We start from the raw sequence: 11987 nt of genomic DNA on the forward strand, positions 1-11987 counted from the left end.
GCAAAAGGTAAATCTTCACACTAAGGCAGAGGAAACTCTTTTTAGAACTCATTTGGTGGATCATTTTACAGCTCCCACAGCACCTATCTACTGCCAGCAGCTTAGATCAGCTTCTCTCTTGGAGACACTTTCTTTCCCCAGATTATGGCCCAATTAGCATTGCCGCAGCATTTGCCTTTTAGTATTTCAACTGCGAATCCTTTTTGTGTCTCAGCTCTACCCCAGTGTGTTTCAGTCTAAAATAATTTCAATGGCCTCTGTTCGATATTTGTTGTGCAATCTATTGGATTCTCCCTGCTCTCTCTTTGGTTTATTTGAGCAAGCGAGTGCGAATGGCGCTCACACACACACATACAAGAGAGAAAATGTTGTTTGCGATTGTGGCTAAAGTAAACAAAATCGCAAAACGACTGCCAGGCAGCCAACTTGCAACTGGCTGCCGGTAGCTGCTGCCTGCTGCTGCTGGTTGGTAGCTTCTTCCACCTTCAGGACTGCTCCTCCTGTTCCTCCTCTGGCCATGTGCCAGCTGCTTGTTTAGCTGGGGAATGGGCATGGGTAGCTTTCCGCAACAAAGCAGTCGAGGAGGAGCTGCTGCTGCTGCTGCAAACAAAAACCAAAAACTATTTGCACTCAACGGCGGTGTCCTGTGTTGCCTTGTGCTACTTACGGCTGCCATTTGATGTTGTTGATGTGCCACTACCGGCATGTGCCGCACTGTACTCTGTGCAGAGAGCTGAGCTGAGCTAAGCAAATATGGAGGCGCCTTGTGACGTGTTTACAAGTTTGTGAATTGCTGTCATTGTCGTCTGCTGCTGCTGCTGGTTGTGGGTCGTGGATTTAGCCAGCATCTTGGCCAAGATTCAGCCCGCTTTTCATTACCAATACCCAAAGGATGTGAACCACACAGAGCCCGCCCCGTCTCGATACCCGGGCAAACATCAATCAAGCTGCATTATGCAAATATTCGCCTGAATGTTGCAACAAAAGCGCAACAACGAGAGCAAAAACTGAGAGCTGGAGAGCTGCAGCCTGTCAGACGTCAAAAAGCAGTTGCTATCCGTGTCCTCAGTATCATCCATCGTGCAGCCCACTCTCCCTCTCTCTCTCTCTCTCTCTCTCTCTCTCTCTCTCTCTGTGTTCCGCTGCCAGTTGCATCACTAAGACAACAACAACGGGAGAAAGGAGACTCACTGAAAGCAAAGAAAACCCATCGTCAGACAGCTGCCAATACTTGGAAGCGACGGGACGCGATGAAACTCCTTTTTCCCGCTCTTTTGCTCCCTCGCTTTGGGCTGAATTAAACGATAACGAGTTTTGGCTTTCATCGCTTCATTTTGATGCTAAAAGCAACTGAAGGGTTGTTGCCTGCCAGCGCCAGAACCAGGCTAGAGTCAGAACCAGAGCCTGAGTCAGCGCCAACTTTTGTCTATGCGTAAAGTTTCGCGGCCAACACACAGAGCCAACAGCAAGACATAGAGTAAGGGTATAAGGAAATTTAATGCCAGCACTTTAAAGGGTCGCAGACATCTCCGCCATGGAATCCCACATATACGATCCATATTCCTGAATGCCCGAATTCCATTTCATTCTCTGAAAGTTTTCGCGGGAGTGTAGTTGCAACTACTTTTACTCGACTGCTGCTGCTTCGGCTGCTGCTGCTGACAATAAACAAAAGCTTTCATCTACAGGGAAAAAAGAAAAGAGAGTTCTTGCACTTTCCGCAGCACGGGAGTTCGAGGACTGATGGCAGCAGATTTCAGTTTCAGGGCATTTCAGAGCCTCGGCTTCCCTGCAGTTTGTTTAGCTGGCAACACTTTGTTGGGCGAAAAACTTTGCATAAACTTTGCGTTTGGCTTTATTTTTCGGGAAGAAGCCGAAAGAAAGTCAAGCAGGAGTTGGGGGATTGGAAAACTTTGCAAATTACTTTTTCGATTTTCGAACAAAATGCAGAGCCAGAGCCAGAGTACAAAAATTGTGCCGTGTGCCTCTGCCCGTGTCGTTAATTGCAAGCAATTTGCGTTGCATTAAAAGTTAAAGGTTCTTCCACCCTTTCCCGTGTTCCTGACATATTTCCAGCTTAAATTTGAGCCCAAAAGGTTGCACTTGAAAGGCTCCGTTATGCTGCAGCATATTAACATGCAATTTGGTGGGCTCCTCCCGCTAGCCTTTGCATAATCCTGCGAGACGTGCACACATGTATCGATGTCTGTTTGTAGGTTTGCAGCGAGAAATAAGCAATTTAATTAGGCGACCGCCCTGTGCAATGTATCTGTGAGTGAAATCAAATATGCGTAAACATTAGCTACAACATTGCTACGCCTCCACACACACGCACACCCCGCTCCGCCCCGAGCTGATTCACGCTGGCAGCCTGGGAGTATGTCTAAACAAGACGCAGGCATGCGTTATTAAATTTACATGAATTTGATATTGAATACACAGAAGCAGGGAAGCCCACGAAGCACGCAGACACACAGAGAGCACATAACACACAGACACACGCATACCATTACGCGCGACTTGCAATTAGCATTGCCTACTTTTGAGCGCTGAAATTTCTATTGCCAGAGTAGGAGAATTACCAGTGCCAGAGGGGGAGCATTTCTAAGCTTTGCACACATGTGACACTCACATAAATGAACTCTCTGCGTGTGTGTGTGTTCGTGTCGCAAAAGTTCATTTCGAAGTGGAAACTTTTGTCATTGTCTGCTGCTGCCTTTGCTGCTGCTTCTGATTGTCACCCTCCGCTCCTTCCTAATTGCCAAGCCCCCTGTACTCAGCTCCAATGAATCTCTAATTTGGCGCATTTTCGGAGTTCATAATAATTAAAATTACGCGCTGTCTGCAATGTTGTTTGTGGGGCAGCAGCACAACCCCACACCCCACCCTTCATGGCTGTTGCCTGTTCGTTTGGCTTGTTATATGTTTTATTTATGGCCTGCAAAACTTGGTCCTTGTGACTTTTTGCCTTTGACTTGGATGCCAAGGTTTCTCTCTTTTTTTGGTTTTTTCTGCACTTGGCATTCATCAACTTTTTGTGTAAATGTCACAGAGAGACATAGAAAGAGACAGGGAACGGGGCATAGAGCTGGATCTAAATAGAGTTTTAACTGGGAAATGACTTTTCGCCACATTCCGCCACAAAACTGATTATGAAAAGCGTTTAATTTTATATGAATTATATTTGATTATGCTTATAAAATGGCTACACTGACAGCAGACGCAGACGCAGATTGTTGCATGAAAAACTGTAATGTGGCAGGCGTGGTGGCAGTGTTTGATGAGCCAGCAATATCGTTGTGGCAGTGACAGTGCGGCAGTGTGGAGCCAACAACAGGCAGGCAGTTTTGTTATTGTTTCAGCTCTTGACAATGTCAACAGTTTTGCGCTTTTATCTGTTTGCACAAAGGACTCTGGCTGTCCTTCTCGCTCTCACTTTCACACTCACTCTCTCGCCTTTTCCCCTCTTTGTGTGTTTAACATAAAGCGATTAATTGCTTTTCATTAAACGCCGCCTGCTCCCAGCCTGCGCGGGTTTGTTTTTGCCTTTTTTGCAGTCGTCGCTTATTTAACTTTTAATTTGAAGTCGCGTGTAGGCAATTTCGAGTTGTGTTTTCCTTGTGGCGCAGCTGCCTCGCCCCACTGCGAGTAGCTCCCAAGCTGTGGCACAACTTTTAGAGATAGTTTTCTTTTAACAAGGCTTAAAAGTTGTCTCTGGGAGCGTGTCACAAGTGGCTCATGGCTGATGCAGCAAATAGCAGAGCTCATAGATAAGTGTGGCTTATCTGAGGCCACAGGTAAACACCTGAGGATGTAGCAAAATATATATCAGAAATGTCTCTTACAGTATAGCAAATAATTGCCCATTAAGCAGCGTCAGCAACCGCACAGCCAGCGAATATTTGTGGCCAAGACAACGCCCAGTTTGCAGTTCAAAGGTGGCAGCGGGTCAAGGCCAACCTGCCACCAAAATCAAAGCAAAACCCAACCAATCCATGGCCAGACGCAGACACAAACAGCAGCTGGCTAAACAGATAATTGGCGTGGGCTTAGCCTGCGTCTGGGGTGGGCCAACAACCCAGCCAAATATCCACCGATATATCATCTCATTTCTCCCTGTGTTTGTGTGTGTTTGTGCTTAGCAAACGTATTTTATGGTCGGGCAAAACGCCATCAAGGCAAACCCAATCGAAACTTTACAACTTGCAGACATTTCTCTCCCCTTTTTTGTACAAGAATTTTGAACTTTCATCGAGTCTGCTGCAACTCAATATGTGTGGTGTTTGGGTGTGGGGTTTGCATACATGTAGGCGGATCATTGGCCCCAAAGTTGGCCTCTGGACAATGGCCAGAGCTAAGGGACTGCCGGACTGCAAACTGGAAACTGCCAAACGGCCAACTGCATTGAAATTGAGCTAAGCAGCAGAGCAAACTCTGTGTACGAAGTTTCCGAAAAGCATTTCCTTGTCATCATTGAACTTTTTTGTTGCTGTGTGTCGGCCTTGGCTCACCCGCCACCCCGCAGAGCAGCGACAAAGCAGAGGCTATTCAGAGGCTAAGCGTGCTGCTAACAGAGGCGCTAACAGAGCAGAGTCACCAGCAGAGCTGCTAACAGAAGCAGCTGGCAGAGTCGCTTACAGTGCCGCTAAAAGAGGCCGCACGCTTACAGCGCTCTGTTATTCGAGTGGGTCGACCACGTGCTGTCGAGCAGAAGTTCAGGAGACTGCGCAGTGGGTCAATGGGGTCGCAGTGTTAGGTTCTGTTCCCAGTATTTTCGGCTGCTGCTAGCAGCACCCACGGTGCGTATGATTGATAAACCAAAATAAATATTTGCCAGCCTCCCTACTCCACAGTGCTTGGGCGCCAAAAACAGAGCGAAAACTTGGATTTGGGGTACCAGGAATGTGAATCGAGAGGAATTTTTTTAGGCGTTGGTCACAGGCCATTTAGGGAGGGTAAAGAGGGTGGAGGTTGGTCCTTAACATCTGTGTTTATGCTGCCAATACGCACACACGCACGCAGCTAGCAAATGAAGGCAATACAGACTGACAGCCATGACCTTGAGCAGGCTTTTTGCATTGCCTCTGAAACCAGAGAGAGAGAGCAACAGCAGCAGCAACGACAGCTCTCTCTCTCTCTCTCTGTGTGTGTGTGTGTTTGCGTCACGTGTAAGCCGTTTAGCTTGTCCTTTGTATGTGTACGTGTATGTGTGTGGCAATGTGTGAAAATTGGCGTCTCCTTGGCATTATAAAAACTAATGCAAATTTAATTTCTGTTTGGGGAAACATTCTCCCCCACACACCGCGCCAATAAAGTTGCCTGCACACACAGAGAGAGATTACGATTATGATGCTCATCATGACACGTAAAGGAATACAGTTTGCCCCGCCTTTTCCTGGGGGTGGCCCTGCAGCAAATCAGGTGTCAATTAAATTCTCTCAGCAAACTGATTAACAGTCAGCCTCCAGGACACTCCGGGGACACAGCTGTCATGGCAATGCCTGGCCGTATCACTCCCACTCCCACTCCCACTCCTACCAGCTGGCAATTCATTGAATTACAATTTAATTGTTGCGGCAACGCCCACAGCATGCCTCCAGCTCCCTCTTCCTCCCCCTCTGTGTGGCTGCCTCCCATGTTGCTCCTGCTGCATGTCAGGCAATTGTTTTGTGCTGGATTTGCAGATGTCAAAGTGACAAACATTGGCAACTCTGACTTCACCCCGTGCACCCCTGCCATCACCCACTTATTTATGCCATTTGAGCATTTGTTGTGCACTAAATGTTGCTCCGGCTGCCGCTCCTGCTTCGACTACTCCTCCTTGCAGTCATGTGCACACATAAATTGCTTGTGGCATGGTCCGTTGACTTTTATGAGCGGCAATGAGCTCAAGGATTGTCTTGGGCCCCGACATTCAACACATTTCATCCGCCCTCTCCCCTAATTAGTGCCCACTGCCAGAGGTGCTGGCCATATCACATCAGTCTCTGGGAGCTCCTTGTGCTCTCCATTCTCCATTGCTTCTACAGTCGGTTAAGCGCATTTAACAAGCCAACGAACGTCAGAGGCAGACGAAGTCGAAGTCAAAAACAGAGTCAGAGGCGAAGCTAAAGCTGTGACCGCAAGCGGAGTGGGAACAAAAAAAAAGCAAAACTTTCTGAAATAGAAATGTTGCAAAATATTTTGAAGCAGATTTTTAGCACTCTCCCTGTCTCTCCCCTTCGTGGCAGTCCTTGTGGCATGAACAACTTTTTGTTTCGTTCAGGTTAAATGCGCGCGAATTGTTTTTGGCCAGCGAAACTTTGCGATTTAACTTTTGAATAACAGCCAGGAAGGGAATGGAAAGGAATGGAATGGCATGGCATAGCATGCCAGTAAGGGTATGAAAGGAATGAAAGCTGCAGGAGAGACCGTGGGAGACTGTGCCAAGTATTTAAGTGAAATTCCATTTTCAGCTGAGTCAGCAAAGCGGAGCAGCAGTTGGAGGAAGCCGCAGCCTGCTGCAGTGATCTCCCTGCCACAGAGTCAACTGTCGACTTGGTTGGGTTTTGTCATTTGTAAACGCACTTAACGGCACAAGTGTGGCCGGGGGAGAGGCACAAATTGGGGATACATTTGGTGTGGGATCTTTGTTAACCTTTTTATGCAAATTCCTACATTTTCCACAACAACTGGATGCTGTCTATGCCGCACTCTGACGCTCCCTTAGTTCGTTTTTTAGTCACATTTGTGGCTAGATGGGCAAACAATGATTCTGCTGTGGTCTCCACTTTTTGCTCGCTGGCCAATCAACCTGTTTGCTTAGGCCTAGAGGAAGAGTTCCAGCAGCCGCTGTGGCAGGGTCAAAAGATTTTTTAATTAATGCACACACGTGGCGTATGCTTAATGCGGAAAAGATCAGGCCACAGGACGAATTAGCAGATGGAAGTGCTGCAGCCTGGACTGCTTAGACCTTGAGTTGGTCCTTCATTTACATACAAAATATTCCCAGTCTTGTAGCTCATTTTCTGCCTCTTCCTTGCCGCACACTTCACGCATTTCATGGCCATTAGATTTGCACATAAATTCCTTTTTCGGCTTTTTCAGTTTATTTGCATTTTCCAGCTGCGGCTTTGGCCACTCTCCCGCCCGCCCTGAGCTGCCCCTTGGCTGCCCCTTGGCTGCCCCTTGGCTGCTTTTCATGCAAAGTTATGAAAAATATAAATTTGAAAACTCCAAGCGGAGTCCTGCGGGGCTCGGGGCTCGGCCTGGGCTTGCTTGACCGACAATTTATTACAATCACGTCAAAACTCATTTGAATGGCTGCCTGCTGCCATCGCAACCGCAGTTGCTGGCCATAAATCAGCAGCTGCACTGCAGCTGATAATGCCAGCAATAAGAGGGGAAACAGGGAATGAAAGGAGCCAAAGGATAAAAGGAAGTAGCGTAGGGAGAGCCTTTTGCAAGATGCTCAATTGAATTGGCCGCAGATTTCTGGCCAAGACAACCCACGCAATGCAGGAGCGGAATCGGAGGGAAACGCAGGCAAGGGCGCGCTCGCTCTTTCTGGGTCACAGGCAAATGGGTCAGACGAGGAGGAGCCCAGAGACCGCTGCATAAATCACAGCGAAAGTTGCCAAAATGAAAAGTGAAAATTGCTTAGAATTTATTTCGGTTTGCTGCAAAGAGGGAAGAGGCGGGAGATCAGGATGTGAACCAGGGGTCAGCTGAGCTGATTTATTGAGAAGCAGCAGCAGCGGCAGCAGCAGGTTCCTGTCTGCACATAAGGGAGGATGCAGAAGAGGTTTAATAAATATTATACAAATTTATTGCGGATTTAAAATTTACATAATTATTCAATATTAAATAAGAACTGCAATCGGGAGAATTACTCGACAGATTGCTTGTATTTATAATAAATTTAATGCCAAACTTGAACGTGATTGAGCGCCACACAGTCTACCCTTAAATACCAGATGAATAGCTATTACTTAGTCGCTCATTCAGTCAGTCACTCAATTGCCAGATCGAAAGATAAGTGCGTCAAATAATCCCCTGGACTTTCCTCCCCCTTGTTAAATCCCGTCCCAAAGAAGCACAAATTGACTTGTTTATGCCGTTTGGGTTTTTTTCGCGTGCAAAAGTCCAAACAATTCGATTATTTAGACCCAAAGAGTGGCTTCCAGATGTTTGCATCTTCACGTGTGCCTCCCATGCCTCGGAAAAATAAAACAAGATTTATTTAGTTGGCCCCGGCATTAACTGTTGCCCTTTTGTTGTGCCACAAAGTCCACTCTCTCCCTCTCGCTCTGTTTCTTCTGACAGGAACTCTTTGTGTGTGTGTGTGCGTCTAAGGAGCTAACACATAAAACTCGGATGGGTTTTCTTTTCATTAAAAGCGGATTTACGCACACACACACACACACAGAAAGGAGAAGGAAAGGGAAGTGAGAGCAGCTTATTGCACAATAAACACGAAGACGCACACCCAAACATACACACACACACACACACGAAGCACACAAATTATGGTGCAAAGAAAAGCGTTCCCTGCTCAACCCTCCTGCTAGCTGCCGCTGAGTCAGCGCTCTCTAAGAAGTTTCCTTTCTCTCTGGCAAACGATGGCGATAACGAATTCACAAGGCAAAAAGGAGGAATATGTGGCACATACACACGTATGAGTGTGTGTGTGTGTGTCTCTGTGTGTCCCCGTCTGCGTCGTCAACTGGTCAATGTTGTCACAGACGAATGTCAACAAGAGATAAGCCATTCATTTTATTCATTCATTCATTCAGGGTCTCCGCCAGAGTCGTCTTTGCCTACCCTCCCCATATGGCAGTTAACTATTCCGTAATTTGAGTCTTGTTTGCTGTCACTCGAGACGAATATAATCGACTTTGCCACGCCATCATTCCAGCGATTTTGTGGGTCCAAACCAAGCAAATAAAAGCGCGTGAATATACCCGTAAAAAGATGAAAGGAAACACCAGTCTTTGGAGCAAATTTGGGTACGAAGTGGGGAATACTCTATCGGATTTTCGCTGGGAATCTCCTCTACGTTCCTTTGATCCGATTGTTCCTTCTACAGCAGCAAGAGCCAGCTAAGATCCCGATAAACAGCAAGAAAATTCTTTATTTCCTTGTTTGGTTCTCCACAAAAATTGCAAACACATTTTCTTACGGGCAGAGGGTTGGGGTTGGGTTGCCTTGAATCATTATTTTTCCATGTCTTCTCTGCTCGGGACACATGTGGAGCAAAACGTAAAGTCCTTTTGCTAATTATGCCACAGAGTTTTGTGCTGTTGACTTTGCCGCTGCTCCTGAAAATAAATGATAGAATGGATGTCTGCCTGGCTCATGCTCATTCGCATCCATGGCCATGTTTGTTGACCGTTTCTTTGGGTGCTCTTGGCCATTTGCCCAAGACAAAACAAATGTTGCTGCATCCGGGCACTGCCTGGAGCTGGGGCTATAGCTCGGGGCCCTGCACATGTACACATGTACATCCTGTGGCGCTGCTGTCTCTGTTTTTCTGTGTGGCCACGCCAAATGCATTTTTCAACTGCTGACCAGAGCAGAGCAGCTGCTGCAGCTGCTTCTCTTTTGGTTTTTTGGTCGCCCGCCTCGTTAGCCACAGCAGCTGGAACGGGCGGACGTTGCACGTTGAAAAATAACAGAGCACAGGATGTGTCGCCACACTCCACTCCGCTCCACTCCCCTTCGGCTCTCCGCTGGTGCCTGTTTGAGTGCTGTTTGACTTGCGTATAAATGCAATTTACAGTTGCAGGCGACGCCTCATGAATTTCAAGGAGCCTTGGCATGGCCAGGCAGCACCCCGGACTCCCCGTAGTAGGCGTGGTCCTGTGGAATTACTTTGTGTGTGATAAATGCATCACTTAATTGTGTGAACTCATTTCTGATAGGTGGGCGTGTCGCAGGCGGAGGACAGAGGCCTAACCAAAGCGGGGCAGGAGCAGAAGGAAATGCAAAATGGCAAATGGGAAAATGCAAACTGAAACTGAGATGGAGATGGAGATTGGAAGAGCAGAGTCCTCCTGTGTGGAGTCTGTGCATACGTGCTTTTGTGGCTTTGCGGACATTGCGCATACGCCTACATATCGGAGTATTTACAGTTTATTGGCGGGCTCTTTGCGGCTTGGCTCCAGCCCCATCCTTTTGCGCTTATTTATTGCACATGTTTTTATTGAATTCTTTGGCAGACAGGCAGTCCAACGGATGAAGGGTGTGGCGGTGGACAGCCGTTCGGCATGGAGTTTCGATATAAATATTTATGTCCGGACGTAGCATTGTTCCGTGTGGGGGGGGGAAGGGACTCTGCAGACTGCTGCTTCCTGCTTCTTAACGTTTTTTAAATTGATTTCTCGTGGCCATTGTGCCGCAAACAGATGGAAAGATGAGCAGAGAGAGAGAGAGAAAGGGCTTGAGCCCTTGAGAGCTCCAGCCAGGCATTTATCTTGCGACCCTTTCGGGTCTTTGCACCCGAAATTGGCTTGTCCGCACTTAAATAATAATCAATTCTATTAAATTATTGAGTAAGCTGCTTTTGCGCTAATTGTGGGTGGGAGACGGGGAAAACTTTTGCCTTTGCCTTGCCTTTGCCTTTGCCTGTCTTCGTTGGCCCTGGGGATAAACTTTATTGCCAACTTTATTCTCGCATTCTCTTTTCGGGATTTGTCACTGAATGCGGAGGAGCCTTTGCGGCTGTCATCTTCTCGATATTTGGACTGTTATCTGGGGCGTATTACTGCGATTACAGTCATGTCACAATGGTCAAAGGCAGGCGGGAGGCACGGCACGGATGTGGGTTCGGGTGGCAAAACTGCGGCATTTTGCTACACGTGGCATATGTCTGCAGTCGTTCCCTTGGCCGTTTATCCTGTCAACTGGGCAAACGAATGAAATTGCTTGTCGGATATAAATCAACAAAAGGTCCAATTTATTTATGCGCATTTCTGTGTAAATTTTAATAAACGATATGACAAAAGTGATAAAAGTAATAAATAAATGCTGCAGGCAACAGTGCAGACAGTCACAGCAGACAGCCACAACAGACAGCCACAACAGACAGCCACAACATGGAGTTATTTAAATTATAAATATTGTTTGTACTTAATAGCTGTGGATATTACATTATGCACAGAATTCATGGATCAGTCAGTGGCTTATCATATTAAAAAAGTTTTTTTTGATTTGAATAAAATTACCTTTAATTAGTCAATGATGTGATCACAACACTCAGCCATAGATTGGCCGTTAAAGGTATTTAAATATGCCTCAAATATTATTCTACATGTCACACCGACAGATCCGCAGCACCCAAAAGTATGCTGCACTTTAGCCCAAGCCATAACAGAGCTAACAGAGCTGAGCTAACAGCGCCAGCGACTGTTAATGGAATGGCATGGGCATTGCCTGCCACAGCGACTGTTAATGACATTGCCTCGGACAGCGACTGTTAATGGTATGCTACTGGAATGGCATGGCATTGCCTGCGGGTACATGGACCATCAAATTGTTGTTGGTTTTCCTTCCACACAGCCAAGCCAAAAGAAATTAGAATGTTTATGCAATTTAGGACCGCAATTACATTGAAAACTCTCTCAGACTCGGACACAGAATCAAAACCAACAAAAACCAAGCGAAAGTCGGCAAAAATAAATATTGTTTATGGTTGTTAGTCCTAAATGCAGCACAGGCAAACTTTTAATGAGCCAAAGAGCAGCGGGCAGGGCGAGTGGGCAGAGAATTTTGCACGAAAATTTAATCTGCACTTGCAACTAAATGAAAACTGGAAACAGTTTTTTGGTGCAAAAGTGGTGCCTGAGCGTAGAGTCATTTTTCGAGTGCGGTTTTTGGGCAAAATGATTTTGGTAAATGTTGCACAGTCGAAGCGCTCAGCTGGAAATGGTTGAATGCACCAAATGCGCATAAATAAACATTGCAGAGTGCGGCGTGGGAGTGCAGGTAATAATCGGATGTAGCTAATT

This window comes from Drosophila subobscura, chromosome J (genome assembly GCF_008121235.1).
Source record: "Drosophila subobscura isolate 14011-0131.10 chromosome J, UCBerk_Dsub_1.0, whole genome shotgun sequence".
Classification (NCBI taxonomy): Eukaryota; Metazoa; Arthropoda; class Insecta; order Diptera; family Drosophilidae; genus Drosophila; species Drosophila subobscura.